Source organism: Phyllobates terribilis, unplaced genomic scaffold (genome assembly GCF_046119375.1).
Source record: "Phyllobates terribilis strain yellow unplaced genomic scaffold, ASM4611937v1 Scaffold_1__5_contigs__length_1240528914, whole genome shotgun sequence".
In the NCBI taxonomy this organism is placed as follows: domain Eukaryota; kingdom Metazoa; phylum Chordata; class Amphibia; order Anura; family Dendrobatidae; genus Phyllobates; species Phyllobates terribilis.
In genome coordinates, this window is record NW_027362761.1 from 1,093,567,353 (window position 1) to 1,093,591,073 (window position 23,721).

At 42.5% G+C, this 23,721-nt stretch overlaps 1 protein-coding gene across 8 annotated transcripts in view; it reads left to right on the forward strand.

Annotated features, from left to right (window-relative positions):
* APBB2 (amyloid beta precursor protein binding family B member 2) overlaps nucleotides 1-23,721 on the forward strand; it is a 422,077-nt gene that overhangs the window by 336,060 nt on the left and 62,296 nt on the right. Inside the window, exon 1 of one of the 8 annotated variants that reach the window (XM_073645717.1) lies at nucleotides 19,822-19,937. The exons of the other annotated variants lie outside the window; for them this stretch is intronic. The gene's annotated coding sequence lies outside the window, so the exon portion shown is untranslated. Of the gene's footprint in view, nucleotides 1-19,821; nucleotides 19,938-23,721 lie in introns of those variants that run through there. 8 annotated transcript variants of the gene reach the window in all.

Here is a 23,721-nt window from a genome sequence, read left to right on the forward strand (position 1 = left end):
GCTTATAATTTCAAAAATGACCATTTTTTTGGTCTTTATTAAAATGAAAAGGTTGATCGAAAAGTTTGGGGGATCTAAGAGTGTGGCAACCCAGTAGTCATGATTACTTCGAATTCTGACAATATGAGGGTCATGCTGCAGGTAGTGCAGCAAGAAGGCACTTATGTGTCTTGCGCATCTCGGAGCCCCAAAATTATTTTCCAGGCTAGATGCAGCTAAAAATTATTTTTAATTTTAAATCTGGTGAAGCTTAGTATAGATGGCCTAATAGGATCAGTGCTGCACACTGCTACAAAGCCCAAATTATTTTCCAGTCAAGATACAGATAAACATGATTAGTAATTTGAAAGCTTAAAACGGTTGGTAGGGTGATTTTAACCAATCATCAAGCTTTTACTCTCCCCAGGATGACACAGGGGTAGAAAAGTCGTTTCGGATCCATGATTTGTTCATCTTTATGAACGCGAGTCTGTCTACATTATCAGTGGAGAGCCGCGTGCGCTTATCTGTCAGCACACCACCAGCAGCGCTGAACACACGTTCAGACAGAACGCTGGCTGCGGGGCATGACAAGATCTCCAAGGCGTAAGTGGCTAGCTCCGGCCATTTATCCAGATTGGAAGCCCAAAAAGAGCAAGGGTCCAGTGACACAGTCGTGGCTTCAATGTTTACTTGGAGATACTCCTGTACCATCGTCTCTAGGCGTTGACTATGTGTCAGACTTCTTGTCTCCTGTGGCCTTGCAAAGGATGGGCTAAAAAAGTGGTGAAATGATTCCGCAAAATTGATGTTACCAGCAGATACTGTGGTTCTGTTACGGTTTGAGTGCTGAACACTTGACGGTCCCACGGTTGGCAAGTTGGAACTGTGAGATTCACTACGTGCACCACTGGTATTTTGTGGAAAAGCACATGTAAGATTCTGCAACAGTCTCTGCTGATACTCCTGCATGCGTGCATCCCTTTCTATGGCAGGAATAATTTCTGCAAGTTTACTTTTGTACCGGGGATCTAACAGTGTGGCAACCCAGTAGTCAGGATTATTTCTAATTCTCACAATTCGAGGGTCATGTTGCAGGTAGTGCAGCAAGAAGGCACTCATGTGTGTTGCGCATCCAGGAGCACCAAGTCCCTGTTGTGTTGGTGGCGAGGTAACAATCATGCTTCCTTCCTCTGTCCTCTCCCCCCAACCTCGCACAACAGAAATGTGATCAAGGTCTCCCTCATCTGATGAGTCTTCCATCAGTTCGTCCTCCACTTCTTCCTGGGCTCCTGCACCTTCCTCACTAGTTTGGCTGCTACCATGCGCCCTGGTAAAATCATCTCCCCCACTCTCACATGCCTGCCGCCCTGGTGCTGCCGACCGTCTGGACCTTGCAGATGTTAGCCCTTCCGCATACAACTCCTCCTCCTCTACTTCCTCCACCTCCTCTTGTGCCACCACCTGACTCCGAATTCTGTTTAACATGTGCTCCAGCATGTAAATCACCGGAATAGTCATGCTGATAATGGCATCGTCAGCACTAAACATCTTCGTCGCCATTTCAAAACTGTGCAGAAGGGTGCATAGGTCCCTGATCTGAGACCACTCCTCCAGCGTGATTTGCCCCACCTCTGAATCTCGTTGGCCCAGGCTATACGTCAGAACGTATTGCACCAGGGCTTGTCGGTGCTGCCACAGTCGCTGCAACATGTGCAGAGTTGAATTCCACCGGGTAGGCACATCGCATTTTAGCGGGTGAAGTGGCAGGCCCAACGACTTCTGTAGAGATGTAAGTCGCTGAGCTGCGGGATGCGAACGGCGGAAGTGAGCACACAGCGACCGTGCCCTCTGCAGAAGGCCATCTAGTCTGGGATAGTGGGCTAAAAATTGCTGGACAACCAGGTTCAACACGTGAGCCATACAAGGCACGTGTGTGACATTGCCCCGGCGAAGGGCCGCACCCAGGTTTGCAGCATTGTCGCACACGGCCTTCCCTGGTTTCAGGTCCAGTGGAGACAACCATTCATGAAATTGGTTCTCCAGAGCTGACCACAACTCCTCAGCTGTGTGACTCACATTTCCCAGACATTTCAATGTAAAAACCGCCTGATGACGTTGAGCCCTACTGCCAGCATAGTAAGGAGGTGTGCAGGATCCCTTCTGCGCAGTTAGAAAGCTTGTGGCATGACCAGACAGGCTTTGGGTGCAGGTGGAAGACCGAGAGGAGGTTGAGGAGGCAGAAGCAGTGGAGGAAAAATGACATAAAGAGGATTGACGCACAACTCGTGGGGACGGCAAGACTTGGACAGCAGCCCCTTGTCCTGCTGTCACCATAGTTACCCAGTGCCCAGTCAGCGACATGTAACGCCCCTGTCCATGCCTACTCGTCCAAGTGTCTGTGGTGAAATGCACCCTGTCACACACAGAGTTTCTCAAAGAAGCGGTGATGTTGTGTGCGACATGCTGGTGGAGCGCAGGCACACCTTTCTTTGAGAAGTAGTGCCGACTGGGCATCTGGTACTGGGGCACTGCGACGGACATAAGGTCTCGAAAATCCTCTGTGTCCACCAGGCGGAAAGGCAGCATTTCTGTAGCCAAGAGCTTGCAGATGGTGAAATTCAACCTCTTAGCTTTCTCATGGCTAGGAGGAAATGGTCTTTTACTTGTCCACATCTGAGGGACCGAGGGCTGGCTATTGTGCTTAGACGGGGTTGATAAGGGTGTCCCCGGCAAACTGACGGTCTGTGAGGAAGATGCAGGTGGACATGTTAGGTTGCCTTGATCCAAAGGTGGTGCTATCGATGTCGGACAGCGCTCAAGACCAGCTGGTGTTACCACCTCCAAAGAAAATGATGACCTGCCAATCACGCTGGCTGTTGCGGGTAAATAGGTGGCAGGTCTGCGCCCCAAAACAGGTGTGACTGCTGTCCCCCCAGTCACAGAGGATGAAGAGGCCGCGGATGCACAAGATATGGCAGACGGTGGTTGGCCCGGCCGGCTAGACCGCATTGTAGCACACTGAGCTTCCCACTGCAACTTATGCTTCATGTCCATGTGCCGGTTCATGCATGAAGTACTCAAACTATGTATTTTTTGGCCTCTACTTAGCTTTTGCTGACAAATGTTACAGATAACACGAGTTGGGTCATCTTTATCGATCTGAAAAAATGCCCAGGCTATGCAAGGCTTAGCACCCATGCGACCTGAAGAGCCACCACGACTTGTGGTGAGAGGCAGAGTTGTGTTTGAGGATGCAGTTGTTGACGTGCTTCCAGTACTACGTCTCTGTCCAGGAAGGCGCAACCTGACCTCGTCGTCACTAGCATCTTCCTCCACCTCCTCTGCTGACCTCATCTCTTGGCTGACTGTGGTTTGACAGTAAGTGGGATCTCCGACCTCATCATCATCACCCTGTGCGTTATCACACCCGTCGTCCTCAGAGCCAACCTGTTCCTGCCCTGACAAAAAACTAAAGTTGTCGCTCCAATCAGGTATTTGAGTCTTATCATCGTCTTCCTCATTGTCTCCACCAACAGGAGTTACAGTTTGGGAATGAGGGTCTACATTATGGTCAGAACCTTCTGCGTCTGGTCCTGGATCTGACTCATAAAGATTCTGGGCATCAGTGCAGATCATTTCCTCGTCTGGATTCACAGAAGCGCTGGAGTCGACCTCTGATTCCCAGGCTATAGTATGAGTAAACAGCTCTGCAGACTCAACCATCTGTTCTACCTCATACTCAGACGGGCAGCTGGAGATTTGGGAGCTGTGAGGAAGCAAGTGCGATTTGAGTGACACCTTTGAGGACTGGAGTATTTGTGATGTTGAAGTTGATGTGGAGGAGAGCCCACTTAAAGGAGCACTTGATATCCGTTGAAGCACCTGCTGTTTTTGTGCCTCATCTGGAATTTGTAGCGATTGGCGTGGCCGTAAGAAAGGGATCTTATCACATTGTCCGCTAAAAGAAGTAGACATTTTAGTTTGGCTGGAAGATGGTCTTTCTTCTGCACCTACCCCACGGACACAACCTTTTTTCCCCTTCCCAACACGCCTATTCCCCTTTCCACCAGCAGCAGGCCTTTTTCCACTCATTTTGGTGGTTAACTAATTCACAACTCTGGAGTTGTTTGCACAAAAAAAAAATGGATGGTAACCGAGCAGAGCTGAGTGGCCAAACTGTGGTATTAGGCCAAAACTATTGGCTGGGTTAGATGCAGAAAAAAATTATTTTTAATTTGCAACCTGATGGAGGTCAGTATAGATGGACTAATAGACCAAGTCCCACACACCGCTAGAAGCCCAAATATTTTTTCAGAGCTAGATGCAGAAAATTTTTTTATTCAATTTGCAACCTGATGGAGGTCAGTATAGATGGACTAATAGACCAAGTCCCACACACCGCTAGAAGCCCAAATATTTTTTCAGAGCTAGATGCAGAAAAAAATTATTTTTAATTTGCAACCTGATGGAGGTCAGTATAGATGGACTAATAGACCAAGTCCCACACACCGCTAGAAGCCCAAATATTTTTTCAGAGCTAGATGCAGAAAAAAATTATATTCAATTTGCAACCTGCTGGAGGTCAGTATAGAAGGACTAATAGAACAAGTCCCACACACTGCTAGAAGCCCAAATATTTTTTCAGAGCTAAATGAAGAAAAAAATTATTTTTAATTTGCAACCTGATGGAGGTCAGTATAGATAGACTAATAGACCAAGTCCCACACACTGCTAGAAGCCCAAATATTTTTTCAGAGCTAGATGCAGAAAAAAATTATTTTTAATTTGCAACCTGATGGAGGTCAGTATAGATGGACTAATAGACCAAGTCCCACACACTGCTAGAAGCCCAAATATTTTTTCAGAGCTAGATGCAGAAAAAAATTATTTTTAATTTGCAACCTGATGGAGGTCAGTATAGATGGACTAATAGACCAAGTCCCACACACCGCTAGAAGCCCAAATATTTTTTCAGAGCTAGATGCAGAAAAAAATTATATTCAATTTGCAACCTGCTGGACGTCAGTATAGAAGGACTAATAGAACAAGTCCCACACACTGCTAGAAGCCCAAATATTTTTTCAGAGCTAAATGAAGAAAAAAATTATTTTTAATTTGCAACCTGATGGAGGTCAGTATAGATGGACTAATAGACCAAGTCCCACACACTGCTAGAAGCCCAAATATTTTTTCAGAGCTAGATGCAGAAAAAAATTATTTTTAATTTGCAACCTGATGGAGGTCAGTATAGATGGACTAATAGACCAAGTCCCACACACTGCTAGAAGCCCAAATATTTTTTCAGAGCTAGATGCAGAAAAAAATTATTTTTAATTTGCAACCTGATGGAGGTCAGTATAGATGGACTAATAGACCAAGTCCCACACACTGCTAGAAGCCCAAATATTTTTTCAGAGCTAGATGCAGAAAAAAATTATTTTTAATTTGCAACCTGATGGAGGTCAGTATAGATGGACTAATAGAACAAGTCCCACACGCTGCTAGAAGCCCAAATATTTTTTCAGAGATAAATGAAGAAAAAAATTATTTTTAATTTGCAACCTGATGGAGGTCAGTATAGATGGACTAATAGACCAAGTCCCACACACTGCTAGAAGCCCAAATATTTTTTCAGAGCTAGATGCAGAAAAAAATTATTTTTAATTTGCAACCTGATGGAGGTCAGTATAGATGGACTAATAGACCAAGTCCCACACACCGCTAGAAGCCCAAATATTTTTTCAGAGCTAGATGCAGAAAAAAATTATATGCAATTTGCAACCTGCTGGAGGTCAGTATAGAAGGACTAATAGAACAAGTCCCACACACTGCTAGAAGCCCAAATATTTTTTCAGAGCTAAATGAAGAAAAAAATTATTTTTAATTTGCAACCTGATGGAGGTCAGTATAGATGGACTAATAGACCAAGTCCCACACACTGCTAGAAGCCCAAATATTTTTTCGGAGCTAGATGCAGAAAAAAATTATATTCGGTTTGCAACCTGATGGAGGTCAGTATAGATGGACTAATAGAATGATGCTATGCCCAAAAGATTTTACTTCACTAGGTGCAGTAAAAAAATTGGTATTCTATACACAGGTGGTATATCTTGCAACACAGATAGGCTACTCCACTGACTAACACACTCTGCAATAGGCCAAAAAGGATTAGCTTTGCTAGATTCAGCCAAATGCTGTGAAAAAAACTTGCACAGCACTGGCACAGACCTGCCTGGCAAAAACTGATAGGAACTGATGTAACCTAGTCCTGAAAAGGACTCCAATTACAATTAGTCTTTACTCCCACAATCTATCTATTTAAGAGCACAGACCTGCCTGATAAAAGTCGTAGGAAATGCTGTAACCTAGTCCTTAAAAGGACTGCAATCACAACTATTCCCTACTCCCAAGCTATCTGTATATTTGTGCGAAAATTGGCTTGAAATTAACAAGGTATAGCGCACACAGCAACAGCGGTGCCGTCTAACACGCAGCTGCAGCAGTGAGAAAATGGTGGCGACGGGGAAAATGGCTTGGTCTTATAGGGCAAGGACATGTGACATACACTGCCAATCACACATGCCCTTGCTTGTGTGAAAAAAAGCACTTCGCTCCGTGTGTGCGCTGCTGATAGGCTGACAGATTGCACCTCCCCACTGCAAATGCGGGAAAGAGAAAAAAAAATGGAGATCTTCATTGTTCCTGCAGAGATCCATCCCCTGCCCCTCCCCCCGCCCCGCTGTACACTCAAACTGCGTATTAACATTAATTTTCATCATTACTGAGAAAAAATCCAGTTATGATTTTGGTGCACGAACAGTTATCGAACATAACCTCGAACAGCCGAATTTTTCTCAAATTGTTCGTGTTCGCCGACCGGCTCGAACACCGCCCAAAACAGCTCGAATTTGAGATTGGCGAACAGTTCGAGTAGAACAACGCTCATCTCTAATTGTTGGTTATAAATATTCTAGTGATAGAGAATGTATAACTGGTTCAAAAAGGTTGAACGTGATGGGCCTGTGTCTTTTTCTTCATGTATATGACTATGGAAAGCATTTTGAGTACTTAGTAGAGCACCTTGGCACCTCTGGCTGTTTTTAACCTGTTTCAAATGTGATACATAGCCAGACTCCTGCTTCTGGCAGCGTTCCTGAGGAATCTTGGCCCATTCTTCATGGGCAATGGCCTCCAGTGTACTATTAATGTTGTGTTTGTGTGCTGCAACCACCTTCTTCAAATCACACCAAACATTTTTTAGAAGCTTCAAATTAGTTAACTGTGACTACTATTGTAGAATCTACAAATCCTTGGTGTACAGTATAGACCAAAAGTTTGGACACACCTTCTCATTTAAAGATTTTTCTGTATTTTCATGGCTATGAAAATTGTACATTCACACTGAAGGCATCAAAACTATGAATTAACACATGTGGAATTATATACTTAACAAAAAAGTGTGAAACAACTGAAAATATGTCTTATATTCTAGGTTCTTCAAAGTAGCCACCTTTTGCTTTGATGACTGCTTTGCACACTCTTGGCATTCTCTTGATGAGCTTCAAGAGGTAGTCACCGGAAATGGTTTTCACTTCACAGGTGTGCCCTGTCAGGTTTAATAAGTGGGATTTCTTGCCTTATAAATGGGGTTGGGACCATCAGTTGTGTTGTGCAGAAGTCTGTTGGATACACAGCTGATAGTCCTACTGAATAGACTGTTAGAATTTGTATTATGGCAAGAAAAAAGCAGCTAAGTAAAGAAAAATGAGTGGCCATCATTACTTTAAGAAATGAAGGTCAGTCAGTGCGAAAAATTGGGAAAACTTTGAAAGTGTCCCCAAGTGCAGTTGCAAAAACCATCAAGCGCTACAAAGAAACTGGCTCACATGAGGACTGCCCTAGGAAAGGAAGACCAAGAGTCACCTCTGCTTCTGAGGATAAGTTTATCCGAGTCACCAGCCTCAGAAATCGCAGGTTAACAGCAGCTCAGATTAGAGACCTGGTCAATGCCACACAGAGTTCTAGCAACAGACACATCTCTTCAACAACTGTTGAGAGGAGACTTTGTGCAGCAGGCCTTCATGGTAAAATAGCTGCTAGGAAACCACTGCTAAGGACAGGCAACAAGCAGAAGAGACTTGTTTGGGCTAAATAACACAAGGAATGGACATTAGACCAGTGGAAATCTGTGCTTTGGTCTGATGAGTCCAAATTTCAGATCTTTGGTTCCAACCACCGTGTCTTTGTGCGACGCAGAAAAGGTGAACGGATGGACTCTACATGCCTGGTTCCCACCGTGAACCATGGAGGAGGAGGTGTGATGGTGTGGGGGTGCTTTGCTGGTGACACTGTTGGGGATTTATTCAAAATTGAAGGCATACTGAATCAGCATGGCTACCACAGCATCTTGCAGTGGCATGCTATTCCATCCGGTTTGCGTTTAGTTGGACCATCATTTATTTTTCAACAGGACAATGACCCCAAACACACCTCCAGGCTGTGTAAGGGCTATTTGACCAAGATGGAGAGTGATGGGGTGCTACACCAGATGACCTGGCCTCCACAGTCACCAGACCTGAACCCAATCGAGATGGTTTAGGGTGAGCTGGACCGCAGAGTGAAGGCAAAAGGGCCAACAAGTGCTAAGCATCTCTGGGAACTCCTTCAAGATTGTTGGAAGACCATTTCCGGTGACTACCTCTTGAAGCTCATCAAGAGAATGCCAAGAGTGTGCAAAGCAGTCATCAAAGCAAAAGGTGGCTACTTTGAAGACACTAGAATATAAGACATATTTTCAGTTGTTTCACACTTTTTTTTTAAGTATATAATTCCACATGTGTTAATTCATAGTTTTGATGCCTTCAGTGTGAATGAACAATTTTCATAGTCATGAAAATAAAGAAAAATCTTTAAATGAGAAGGTGTGTCCAAACGTTTGGTCTGTACTGTACTTTGAGATATACTTGGAATCATTGTCCTTTTAAAAAGGCCAATGAATTTTAAGCTTCAGCTTCCTCACAGAATGCATGATGTTTTCTCCTAGGAGTTCCTAATAGTTGATTTGGATCCATATTGTTTCTCTAAATGCTGCAGTTTTACAGTGCCAGAGGAAGCAAAGTAACATTACAGAGCCACCACCATGCTTCACTGTAGGCAGGGTGTTCTTTTCTGCGTATGCTTCAGTTTTCCTCCACCAGACATACAACTGATGCATAAGCCAAGTTCTAGTTCCACAAAACAGAATCCTAAAAACGTCTGTGGCTTATTTAGATAGTTTTTAGCATGTTGGTGACTTTTCTTTTGCTTTTGGGTAAATAGAGATGTATGTTGTGAAGTTGACCACCTGCCTCCTCAGTAATCTGGTGGCAGCCGGTGACAGTTTCCTCTTTCTGCCAAGTCCAGGTAGTGTAGCTATTGTTTCTTTTAACTTTGAACTTGCAAGCTATATTTCCAGCTGTATCTCTTGGTGCATTCGATTTTCAGAAGAGTCTTGGAAGATTCTAAAATGGCCATCAGTCGTTTGACATGAATCCCATAGAAAATGTTTGACCATGTGCCAAAAATCAGCTCACCGCTAGTGTGTTGAGGACTCACAGCTTAAACGGACATCAGCCTGGATCCACAGACCTTTCAAAACCAAACTTAGAAAGCATCCAGCAATGCAGAGATGATCCCATAAGACAGGTGTTGGCCATGAATAAGGCGTATTCTGCCGAAACATGTAGGAAAGTTCATGGGCTTCTGTATTTTTGATACCTTGTTTTAACCATGATGGAATAAATGTTATGTCCTCTCCCCCTTTTTACCAGTCTGTCAGTTTGTATACTTTGTTTTATGTACATTCTATATGTATTATATGTATGTAACCCTTTTCACATGTGCAGCCCTCTGGAATAATAGTGATTTAAAAATAAATAAGAATAATAATATTAGTATCTAAAATACATTTTTCATTAGGAGTGGCCTAGAATTCCTGAGCAATGCTGCCAAAAAGTGGTGTCTGGTAATGTATCACATTTGCAGTAGGTCATAACAGCCAAAGACATTTGTCACGAAGGGGTTGAATAATTCTGTGACTGCAGTAGTTGTTAAAGGGGTTGTCTACCATTGAAATACATTTTTAAGTCATTGATGGTTTTATAATAATAAACAGTGGATTTTGTGATGAATTTGGAGCAAGCAAGTGTTACATTAGGTATGTGGAGTTATTTAAATTGTTCTTGTTTTGTTTATTGCAAAACAGCAGAAAGTTTGTAAATTTTGCTAATAAACATAGTTTTCAATGCGGTTGAAAAATTTCAAATTCACCTATGGCAAGTAACAAGTGTGGGCAATATGAAAATCATACCTGAAACCAGATAAAAAGGGGAGAAGGTGACTAAATCTTTGCATTTTGTGTCTGTGTGCGCCACACTAAGCATGGAGAAAAGAAAGAGAAGAGAACTGTCTGTGGACTTGAGAACCAAAATTGTTGATATTTTTCAACAATCTCAAGGTTACAAGTCCATCTCCAGAGATATTGATGTTCCTTTCTTCACTGTGCAACATAATCAAGGGAAATTTACAATCCATGGCACTGTAGCTATTAAACTGGACATGGACTGCAGACAAATTGATGAAAGTTTGCAACGCAGGATAGTCCGGATGGTGGATAAGCAGCCCCAATCAAGTTCCAAAGAAATTCTCAAGGTGCATCAGTGTCAGCACGAACTATCCGTCGATATTTGAATGAAATGAAACGCTATGGCAGGAGACCCAGGAGCAAGGCCGGCGTACCGGCAAGTGCCGGGGCCCTGGACCATCAGAGGGTCCCACTCGTTATCGGGCCCGGGCCACTTCCCAGGCATCTGTGCAGGGCCGCCGGTGCTGTTCAAGCCCTGCTCTGCTTCATGCTGCAGCAGCAGTGTGTGGTCAGTGTGCTGCTGCTCCACCAATCAGGCCCAGTGCTGTCACTTTAAAGAAATGGCCGCGCGCTGTGCGCAGTGCGGCTGTGTCTGGTAGTAATGACACGCATCATTACTACCAGACACAGCGGCACTGCGCACAATGACAGCACTAGGCCTGATTGGTGGAGCAGTAGCACACTGACCGCACACTGCTGCATGTAGCAGAGCAGGGCTTGAACAGCACCGCGGCGGTCCTGCACAGATGCCGGGGAAGCGGCCCGGGCCCTGGCGGCGAGTGGGCCCCCCTGATGTTCCAGGGCCATGTGACACGCCTGAGGCCCTGCACTGCCACATGGCTGAGGAGCTGGACGGGACACAGGCCAGGGGGCAGATGAGCGAGCTTCCCCAATCCCCATATAAAAAATATTTCTTATGTGTGTGCGCATGTATGATGTGAATGTCTGTGTATGTCAGTGTGTATGGCTGTGTACATATATTTGTCTGTTTTATATGTGTTTTTAAGAATGTGTTCAAATATGTATGTGTATGTATCTGTGTGTGTCTACGTATTGTGTGTGTATATCTGTGTACCATGTTCATGTGTGTGTGTGTGCATGCCTGCGTACCGTGTGCATGTGCATGTCTGTGCACTGTGTGTGCGTGTCTGCGTATTGTGTGTGTGTCTGTGTATTGTGTGTGTGTGTGTCTGCGTATTGTGTGTGTGTGTCTGCGTATTGTGTGTATGCGTGTCTGCGTATTGTGTGTGTGTGTGTCTGCGTATTGTGTGTGCATGCGTACTGTGTGTGTGTGTGTGCGTATTGTGTGTGCATGCGTACTGTGTGTGTGTGTGTGTGTCTGCATACTGTGTGTGTGTGTGCGTGCATGTCTGCATATATGAAGGATGAGGTGGCAGGCTGGGCCCTGTGTTGTATACCTATATTTCTCCGCCATATCTGTACATCATGAATCGTGGTATGTGCTAAAGGGGCCCACTGAGACTCTTTCGCCCAGGGCCCACAAAAACCTGGAGCCGGTCCTGCCCAGGAGGATCCCACTGCTGACAGTCTTGTGGACAGAGAAGACCAAGATAGAGCTTTTTGGTAACAGACACCAATCTACTGTTTACCGAAAACAGAATGAAGCCTACAAAGAAAAGAACACAGTACCTACAGTCAAATATGGTGTAGGTTCAAAGATGATTTGGGGTTGTTTTGCTGCTTCTGGCACTGGGTGACTTGAATGTGTGGAAGGTATCATGAAATCTGAAAATTGCGAAAGAATTCTGGGTCGCAACGTAGTGCCCTTTGTCAGAAATCTGGGTTTGCATCCTAGGTCATGGATCTTCCAGCAGGACAATGACACCAAACATACTTCAAGAAGCATCCAGAAATGGATGGAAAGAAAGCTCTGGAGAGTTCTGAAGTGACCAGCAATGGATCGAAATCCCATTAAACACCTGTGGAGAGATCTTAAAATTGCTGTTGGGAGAAGGCGCCTTCAAATATGAGAGACCTGGAGCAGTTTGCAAAAGAAGAGTCCAAGATTCCAGCAGATAGGTGTAAGAAGCTTGTTGATGGTTATAGAAAGTGATTGATTGTAGTTATTTATTCCAAAGGGTGGGCAACCAAATATTTATTTGAGGGTGCCAACAATTTTGTCTGGCCCATTTTTGGGATTTTGTGTGAAATTATATCCAATTTGCCGTTTTTTTTGCGTTGTTCCAATACACACAAAGGAAATAAACGTGTATAACAAAACATGTGTAATTGCAATAATTTTCCTGGAGAAATACTTAATTTTTTGGAACAATTTCAAGGGTGCCAACACTTTTGGCCATGAATGTATATATGTACAGCGGTTGAAATAAGTATTGAACACGTCACCAATTGTTTAAGTAAATATATTTCTAAAGGTGATATTGACATGAAGTTCTCACTAGATGTTGGTAACATCCCATCCAATCCACACAGGCAAATAAATCAAACCATAGATGTCCATAAATTAAGTTATGTTTAATAATGAGAAATGACACTGGGAAAATGTATTGAACACGCTTACTGAGCTTTAGTTCCTTCCATAAATGTCCTATTGGATTCAGGTTCGGTGATTGGCTGGGCCATTCTAGCAGTTTTATTTACTTTCTCTGAATCCAATTCAGAGTTTCCTTGGCTGTGTCTTTGGGATCATTGTCTTGCTGAAATATCCACTCTCGTTTCATCTTCAACATCATGGTAGATGGCAGCAAATTATTGTTAAGAATGTCTTGGTACATTTGTCCATTCATGATTACTTCAATCACGTGAAGTTTTCCAGTGCCGTATGCTGAAAAACAGGCCCACACCATGGTGTTCCCACCTCCAAACTTCACTGTTGGTATGGTGTTTTTTGGATCATATGCAGTGCCTTTTGACCTCCAAACATGGTGTGTATTATGGCATCCAAAGAGTTAAATTTTGGTCTCATCTTACCGGACTATTTTCTCCTAGTATTTCACAGACTTGTCTAAATGTTGTTGAGTAAACTTTAAACGCTCTTGAACATGCTTTTGGTTCAGCACTGGAGTCTTGCGTGGTGAGCGTGCATACAGGCCATGGAGGTTGAGTGCATTATTTATAGTTTTCTTTGAAACAATTGTACCGGCTGATTCCAGGTCTTTGTAGCTCTCCACAGGTGGTCCTTGGCTCTTGGACAACTCTTCTGAATACTTTTCACTCCTCCTACTATATACAGTCATATGAAAAAGTTTGGGCACCCCTATTAATCTTAAGCTTAATGTTTTATAAAAATTGGTGTTTTTGCAACAGCTATTTCAGTTTGATATATGTAATAACTGTTGGACACAGTAATGTTTCTGCCTTGAAATGAGGTTTATTGTGCTAACAGAAAATGTGCAATCTGCATTCAAACAAAATTTGACCGGTGCATAAGTATGGGCACCTTTATCATTTTCTTGTTTTAAATACTCCTGCCTACTTTTTACTGACTTACTAAAGCACTTTTTTTGGTTTTGTAACCTCATTGAGCTTTGAACTTTATAGCCAGGTGTATGCAATCATGAGAAAAGCTACTTAAAGTGGCCACTTGCAAGTTGTTCTCCTGTTTGAATCTCCTCTGAAGAGTGGCATCATGGGCTCCTCAAAACAACTGTCAAATGATCTGAAAACAAAGATTATTCAACATAGTTGTTCAGGGGAAGGATACAAAAAGCTGTCTCAGAGATTTAACCTGTCAGTTTCCACTGTGAGGAACATAGTAAGGAAATGGAAGAACATAGGGACAGTTCTTGTTAAGGCCAGAAGTGTCAGGACAAGAAAAACATCAGAAAGGCAGAGAAGAAGAATGGTGAGATCAGTCAAGGACAATCCTCAGACCACCTCCAGAGAGCTGCAGCATCAACTTGCTGCAGATGGTGTCACTGTGCATCGGTCAACTATACAACGCACTTTGCACAAGGAGAAGCTGTATGGGAGAGTGATGCGAAAGAAGCCGTTTCTGCAAGTACGCACAAACAGAGTCGGCTGAGGTATGCAAAAGCACATTTGAAGAAGCCTATTTCTTTTTGGAAGAAGGTCCTGTGGACTGATGAAACCAAGATTGAGTTGTTTGGTCATACAAAAAGGCGTTATGCATGGTGGCAAAAAACCACAGCATTCCAAGAAAAACACTTGCTACCCACAGTAAAATTTGGTGGAGGTTCCATCATGCTTTGGGGCTGTGTGGTCAATGCCGGCACTGGGAATCTTGTTAAAGTTGAGGGACGCATGGATTCCACTCAGTATCAGCAGATTCTTGGCAATAGTGTTCAAGAATCAGTGATAAAGTTGAAGTTACGCAGTGGATGGATCTTTCAGCAAGACAATGATCCAAAACACCGCTCCAAATCTACTCAGGCATTCATGCAGATGAACAATTACAATGTTCTGGAATGGCCATCCCAGTCCCCAGACCTGAATATCATTGAACATCTGTGGGATCATTTGAAGAGGCTGTCCATGCTCGGCGACCATCAAACTTAACTGAACTGGAATTGTTTTGTAAAGAGGAATGGTCAAAAATACCTTCATCCAGGATCCAGGAACTCATTAAAAGCTACAGGAAGCGACTAGAGGCTGTTATTTTTGCAAAAGGAGGATCTACTAAATATTAATGTCACTTTTCTGGTGAGGTGCCCATACTTATGCACCTGTCAAATTTTGTTTGAATGCAGATTGCACATTTTCTGTTAGTACAATAAACCTCATTTCAAGGCAGAAACATTACTGTGTCCAACAGTTATTACATATATCAAACTGAAATAGCTGTTGCAAAAACACCAATTTTTATAAAACATTAAGCTTAAGATTAATAGGGGTGCCCAAACTTTTTCATATGACTGTATATGTTAGGCACTTGGTGCCTTACCATACACAGTAGGTGTACATGATGCAGATGTTAAGTGTACATTTTTGCAAAATCTGCAACACTTTACAGTATTGGACAGGGGGTTTTACAACTCCAAACCACATGCTTCAGATTTTTTTTCCCAAGAAATTGATTCAAATTTGTAATGGGAATCTGTCAGCAGATTTTTGCTGTGTAATCTGAGAGAAGCATAACGAGGGCAAGAAAGCCTGAGTTCTTATGGGTCACTTATTGGACTGCTTGGTGTAGCTGTGATAGAATCCTTGTTTGTCTGGAATAGATGTAACAAAGCTAAAACATTTGGATCACACCCCTAACTGTCAGCTTTCTGTGTCCACTGTACATTGTCAGCCAGCTGCCAATCAGTGGTGGAGGGCGGCGTTACACAGATTATCCTGACTGCCTGGCACAGGAGATGTAGTCCTGCAGTGATAATCTCCTGCTGATAAAATACTGATTGTATTGAAATTACAGCACATCTCCTAATATAAGTGACATATCCCTGGAATCACCAAGACTAACACCAGGTGGCAAAGCCCAGCACCATGAGGGGGGACAATTTTAACCTTTGCTATGGAGCCCCCTCTTTTCTATGTAATGATAATGTATTGCATCAGATGCACCGTTATCATTTTTAGAATACCTCTGTCCACATCTTAATGTCCCTTCTCTGCCGACATTCATTTCCATTCCAAGTACTTTCCATTGTATATTAATGATATTTAAATATATTGGGACCAAGCATATTATGCAGCGCAATAAAGCTACTAGTAATTCTATCAGCCCGCATTAGCAGCACTTCTTTATGGATCCTGCGAGAATAGTAACTCAAGGGCTTTGAAGTGTGCAACAGTAAATTGTTTTACTAGGCCCGTTCCTTCTCCTTTTAATGCTAACTAATAAGATGAGACAATTAAAGGTGCACAGCTCATACTGTTCACTTACATATAAGGAGACCAATGGGTAATTGTCAATTAGTTATATAGGACCAACATTATCTGCAGCATTTAGAGTTAGATATAGACACGGGGTATATGCCGCTGTTACATGCTGAAAATAGCTATCAGACCAGGTACAAAACGCAGTCTTATCTGGTTTCAATACATGAATGCAGTAAAATCTACTATACAGTGTGGTCATATTTTATTCCTGTGCACAAGTCATTTTTTCTATAATATAATGTACATGAATATCCTTGATCAGTATGTCAATCTTCTGTATATTTTAGATAAAATGGAAAAAATTATACCTCCAGTATACAGTATGTCCTGTATTAGGCATAGGATGGACCAAATATAAGACCTTGATTGTAATGGGGTGACCTTCAACATGCATAATAATGTGATTCTCTATGGTAGCATCTAGAGGCTATCCGCTTTTTCAATCCCATTTTATTACAAGGACCACCTAAAAATAAACTGACCACATGCGGAATCCAAAGTGATCAGTTATAATGTGCCGGGGTGAAGGGGGTGGGATTTTGCCATGTTTAATTCCCGTATAGTGGCACCACAGGGAGAATAATGCTTTACATTGTATTAGGGCGCATGAACACAACCGTATCTTCGATCCAAGTGCAATCAAAACACAGGATCACACTTGCAACCAATGTTATTCAATGAACCAGTGCACGTGTACAATTATTTCCTGGGACTCAGCAAAAAAATCGCAGCATGCACAATTCACCTCCGATAATCAGGTGGCACTCACCAATTCATGTCTATGGACTCATGGAAAACATTGGCCCGCGCTCCGAGAGCAGTCCAATTTTCATGGAGAGACAATAGAGAAGATGGATAAACTTTTTTTTTTTCAATTCTCCACATTTGAGAAAAGCAGATCCAACTCTAATCAGAGTCTGCAACCTTTTTTGTCTGCAACTCTGGTTGTATGCCTTCAAGTTGGGTCTTCAAAGCCCAGTAAGAGACTCAGTGATCTCACTGTGCTGAGACACTAGTGCAGATGAGAAGTGAAGTATGAAGTGTGAACATATACCATTCACTGTGTTTTAAATACTTAATTACCTAAAAACCCCATTTTCTTTCATTTAACTAAAGCTTGATAAATTATGTAGGGTAATAACACCATGCTCAACTAGAAGAGCTGCCAACGCTTCACTACAAAATGTGTGCCATCCAGTTAATGAAGTGCCGACATATAGGAGGCTCATAAAACTGTGTGGGTGATTTTATGTATTCCCAGAGCTCTGGACACTCAATTTCGGTTGGTAGACCATATAGAAAATGTCTTGGGTTACTCGAAACTCCTTACAAAGGATGCATCGAATAACATTTAACAGGTTCAGCACCGTGTTTTGAACTTAGCAGCAAGTTATCACCTGTCTGTAGGTTATGTGATAACTTGCTGATCGCTGGTGGTCTCAATTCTGGGACCTCCACTGATCCTGAGAAAAGAGATCTGAAGTTCCCCACTAGAATGGAGCAATGGCGTGGCTGCACAGATGTACAGCCATCCCGACATTTACAGTAAGTGGGGCATTTGAAAGCCCTGTTCTTTAGATTAGTGAATACAGACCAACTGGATAATGTGGATAAGATTTGGTAAAATCTCATCCACTTTGCTAATACTGTAATACAGCACAATGGCTCAGTGGTTAGCATTGTTGCTTTGTGGTGCTGGTGTCCTGGGTTGAAATCCCACCAAGGACAACATCTGCAAGGAGTTTGTATGTTCTCCCCGTGTTTGTGTGGGTTTCCTCCTGGTTCTCCGGTTTCCTCCCACACTCCAAAGACACAATGATAGGGAATCTAGATTGTGAGCATCGATGGGGACAGTGATGATGTCTGTAAAGCGCTGTGGAACTACAGGGGTTTTCCCACAAACAAAAGTTCATGTTTGTGTCTGACTGTGTATGAAACATACCACAGCTCCCGGGCAGGGGAGGAAGCAAAAGAGTATACTGACATTACAGCAGCGGATCGCCGAGGATTCATTTTGTGAGGTAAAACATTTCCTGCCTGTTTTTAAACAATATTTTACCTCACAAAATGTGTGGTGGTATGATCAGACCATGTTCCTGCACGGTCAGGCACTGCCATTGATTAAAATGAACTTTTGTTTTTGGGAAAACCCCTTTAATTGCGCTATAAAAGCAACGCATAATAATAATAGTTAATAAAATAATAAATACACTGCTGAAAATGTGGATGGAAAATCTACAGCAAATCCACTTACGTTTGATTGTATTCTAAAACTACCACTTAATCACTTAGGAACATAACTTGGGCCTATGCACAATCTATTTCCCCGTCCCCATAATTGTTCTAACCTGCCAAGCACAGGTCTACAGGTGACAATGGTTTCTAGTATTTATTTTTATTTTTTCATTTATTTTACTCACTTACATAGCGCCATTAATTCCTCAGCGTTTTACAGACATTATTGGCACTGTCCCCATTGGGGCTCACAATCTACATTCCCTATCAGTATGTCTTTGGAATGTGGAAGGAAACCAGAGAACCCCGAGGAAAACCACGCAAACACGTGGAGAACATACAAACTCCTTGCAGATGTTGTCCTTGGTGGGATTTGAACCCAGGACCCCACGGCTTCAAGGCTGCAGTGCTAACCACAGTGCCGTTAGTAGGGAGTAATGTAGGCCCAAGATCTAGAAATAACCAATCTGCAGGTTGACTTCTCGGGAGTCTACAATGGTTTTGCCGATTGTCCAGTTTGGTCTGTATTATTTGGACAGTCTCGATAAGCAACGGTTTGTCAATGTGAATGTACAAATGGTGTCCTGGCTGGATAAAATCGCTTTCAGTCATAAAGCGTAGATCGACATCGTGTACAGAGTGTGACATGCCTGATGTCTGCTGCACGTGTGGGAGTATTACACAGTGTAGAAAAATGGAGCATGTCAGTCACAATTTTATGGTTGGATATCCTTCATGTACTTGGTGCTGCTGTATGAGGAAGAATCATGCTCGGTTCTGTCAGAAGACTGTTTAGAGGTCAATGGAGACTTGTTTACATGCGTGTGAGAAACCATTGTGGACCTTCATATCCTCCTAAACTTTAATTGCATGAATGGGGAAAACAATACTTATTATACCCTCCATGAAAGTATATGGAAATTGTAGCAGTCTAGAACTTTGTGCATTCACACAGAGCGCCATATTTTTTGGGGGTCGTGTGCGTGATGACTTGGTTTGGTTTTATACTTGCTGTCATTTCTAGACATTTGCACATGTACTGAGTGATACCTTTGTTTCATGTCATCCTATTACTGCTCTTTGGCTCGGTAGAGATTGCAGCACATGTTTAACATTACAGCAGCGAGTGCATAGGTTGCTCTCTTGTCTCCAGAGGCCGCTCGCTGGCTACACGGAGATCAATCGATGGAGGTGACAACAATTAGCAGTCATTAATGTCTGTGGTCTAAATGTCTCCCAGCTCCTGTCACTTTCTCCCCACACCTTTGTGTACTATACAACCTGTACAAGTGAATTTGTGTAAGAAATGCATTAACCTTCAGAAAAGCAGGGTGGAAGGAGGGCTGCGAGTATTTTTGGTGTGGGGGGCGGGCTTCACAGCAGTAGCTTCTCACAGTTCTTGACTGAAGACTGGAGATGCTGCATGTGTACATACTGATTTCTCCGCTTCTCCCCTGCCTTGTAGATGACCTGCTGCTGTTTCTAACCACAGGTTTGTTATTAGATGACTAATATCTTCATTTTATGGATCACAGAGTGCGTTTCTTTCTTCATGTGTCCCGGTGAAGTCATTCTTGGCGGTATTGAAGGCTCATTTGTTGGGAGCTCTGACAGGGCAGTAATTCTTTGATTTATTTATTGTGTGTAACCTTGGAGATTTGCGCCAGGACAAGACTCTTGAGGTTCTGGAACTTGGGACATCAATACGGTAGAACTAAGACACTAGTTGGTTGTATCACATGTGCTGAGGTCTCTTAGGTCCTCATCTTGCCATGTCTATTACAGGAGCTCTTATGCATGGATTGCATTTGGTTCTCAGGTCCTATGCTGGCCGAATTTACATTTTATTTACATATATGATCCCATTTTGGAATAATTTTGGGGTAATTTAGACTACAATAAAATAGAGGACACATCCTGGCACTTGCCGGTACCGATTCATGTCTGCTATCAGTCTTAGAACGTGATGAAGGCTCTCTCACTCAGTTCTAGTGGTTTTATGGAGACGTTCATAGTAATCGCAGCTGTATCACCCTGCAGCCTTTCAGGAGTCGAATCACAGCTCACATGGTGAAATAATTTGTTGGGTTTCACAGTCTAACATTGGAGTCCTTGATTTTCCTTGCTTCGCCAGGGGGCAAAGCTGCCCTTGTGTAATAATTTGCACACCATGTTCTGCTGGCTTTGTCAAGGGAAATTCCTGTTTTCTTAGGAAAGGATGTTGTTGCTAAGCACTTGCCTAATAATGAAGCCAGGGCCGTGCGAGGAATGAAAGCATCACTTTGGAAACCTGACATGTAGTGCCAAAAATTTCACTAAATGAATGAAACAGTAGTCACTGTCAGGGTAAGAGCATTTTGCGTTTTCTTCCTGTTAGACCTACAGCATTTCTTTTCGGAGTTCAGCTCAGTTAAAGCGGACGTTTGGGGAGGATAATTCAGAAATAGGGGTCAGAGTTTACAACACTAATTTAGCTAGAATGATGATAAATGCAATAAACTTCCCATGTCATCAAGCAACAATGTATGTGGGAGCAAAAAACATGGCAAGAAAGTATTTACCAATCTTGTGGTGTAGAAAAGTTGGCGCATGTCATATTTGAACTAAAATTTGGGAACTTTTACTTCTCTTTGCACATTTAAAAATTGTTCAGAAATGTGGATACTTCTAGGTAGGAACGGCCACCGCTGGCCCAATGAATTTACTATAATTTATGGAATAAATTGTAACTCAGATCTGTGTCTTCTCATAGATTTAATTTTCTGATGGATGGAAAGCCAAAGATGCAACAAATGAATTACAAAGGATCATAAAAGACATTTGCATATATCATGGTAGAATAGTGGGTATGTCTCCCCTTGTATGAATGGAGTTAATTTGTAGACTAACAGCTTTTATAATAATGATACATTCATTGGATTAACTTGAAGCTTGTGGGCCCAACGCAAAATCTCCAACAGGGTCCCCAACTATCATGGGTCATTATTACTATTGGTTTTCTAACATGAGCCAAAGGGGCCATTTGGGCCCCTTAGACTCCAGGGCCTGGGTGCAACTGCAACCCCTGCACCTATAGTTACGCCCCTGGATACATTTAATTACTGAATAATATGGAGTCCTTGTAACAAAGTTCTCCAGATTGTCCTTTTTTTTTTTAATCTTTGGGTTTCTTACGGTTACGTTCATGTTTTAATCGATTGCATCTATTGATCTTGGGTCTGTTCATCCTATTATTTTTTTTTTTAAACTCTCCAAAATATCATTGGCCTCATTTAGCAAAATGGCCTAAGGGTAAGACTGGTCTCATTTTTCAGATTAACCAATCAGAGTTCAGAATTTATTTCTTAAACTGTACATACTAAGGAAAGCGAGCGCACATCATAAAAGAATGGATCAAGATTATTGAAACTTCTCTGGAAAAAAAAGGCCGAGCTCTGATTAGCTGCTATGGGCAAGAATGGCAGTCGTTTTGTAATAGAGTTTAGCTAAATGAAGGCCAATGTTGGTCACCCAAGAGATGGGTGTTTCCTATTTTATGCCATAACTAATATCCGTCTGATCATTTGTGCTTTGTGTAGGGTATCCCCAGTATGGTCTTGGTATTACGCCATATAATCTCTAATTATTTGAAATGATTTCTAGATTTACAGATATTTATTTTTTTCATTTCTTCTAGTCTTCAGGTGGGGCCCAATAAATCAGTTTGGGTCATAAAACTGTTGCAAATTTTTTTGTGCAGCATCTAGTTGAGCAAACATTTAGCAGCTTTTCATGTTTTTATACCGGCTTCTCCAACTTTTTGCAAAGTGAGAGGAGAGTGACCTATCCATGCTCAAAAAACTCATAATTTACAAAAGTGTTTTACATTTCAGTAGGAATATACTCCAGTCCATGACTAAAGTACATTTTCTGACACTGCTACATGTTAGCTGAAAGATACACCAAATTCATGGAGAGGCACCTCTTTAACACAGTTCAGAAAATTTTTTAAAATTTTAAATTCTCCCGAAGATATCAATTATGTGATTTTAGTAACGTAGTCTATCATCTCGTAAAGAAAGGAATAATCCTGGGTTCCTTGTGATGAGTGAACCTTTCTCCTTTAGGTACATATGTTTTGTCTTATAATTTCTAATCTTCCCTTGTGTATAAAGATAATCTTACCTTTTTAGTCCTGTATTGAAAACTAATCAATGGTGATCACTCTGCTTAACTGCTTCCGAACCTCCCATTGACTTTATACTTTGGGGCTCCTACTCTGCAGCGATGTGCTAAAACGTCACTGCGAAGTAAGAACAACTGCACGCCATAGTCTATCTCCAGGAGCGGGGACACCTGGATTCCCCATAGAGAAGGCAGAGACTGTTTATTACCGTCTGTGCCCTGTCAATCACTGTATACACAGCTCTAAAGTAGTGCTGTGTATGCAGTACTAGAAAGCACTGACGGCTCTTCCTCCTCTATACGCTGCGGCTATTTAATCACTGTGTACAGTCATGGCCAAAAGTTTTGAGAATGACACCAAAATTATATTTTCAAATGATCTGCTGGCCTCTGGTTTTTATTAGTGTTTGTCTGATGTTTATATCACATACAGAAATATAATTGCAATCATATTATGAGTACCAATAGGTTATATTGACAGTTAGAATGAGTTAATGCAGCAAGTCAATATTTCCAGTGTTGCCCCTTCTTCTTCAAGACCTCTGTAATTCTCCCTGGCATGCTCTCAATCAACTTTTGGACCAAATCCTGACTGTTAGCAGTCCATTCTGGCATAATCAATGCTTGCATTTTGCCAGAATTTGTTGGTTTTTGTTTGTCCACCCGTCTCTTGATGATTGACCACAAGTTCTCAATGGGATTAAGATCTGGAGAGTTTCCAGGCCATGGACCCAAAATCTCTATGTCTTGTTCCTTGAGCCATTTAGTTATCACCTTTGCTTTATGGCAAGGTGCTCCATCATGCTGGAAAAGGCATTGTTGGGCGCCAAACTGCTCTTGGACGGTTGGGAGAAGTTGCTCTTGGAGGACATTCTGGTACCATTCTTTATTCATGGCTGTGTTTTTAGGCAAGACTGTGAGTGAGCCGATTCCCTTGGCTGAGAAGCAACCCCACACATGAATGGTTTCAGGATGCTTTACAGTTGGCATGAGACAAGACTGGTGGTAGCGCTCACCTCTTCTTCTCCGAATAAGCTGTTTTCCAGATGTCCCAAACAATCGAAAAGGGGATTCATCAGAGAAAATGACTTTGCCCCAGTCCTCAGCCGTCC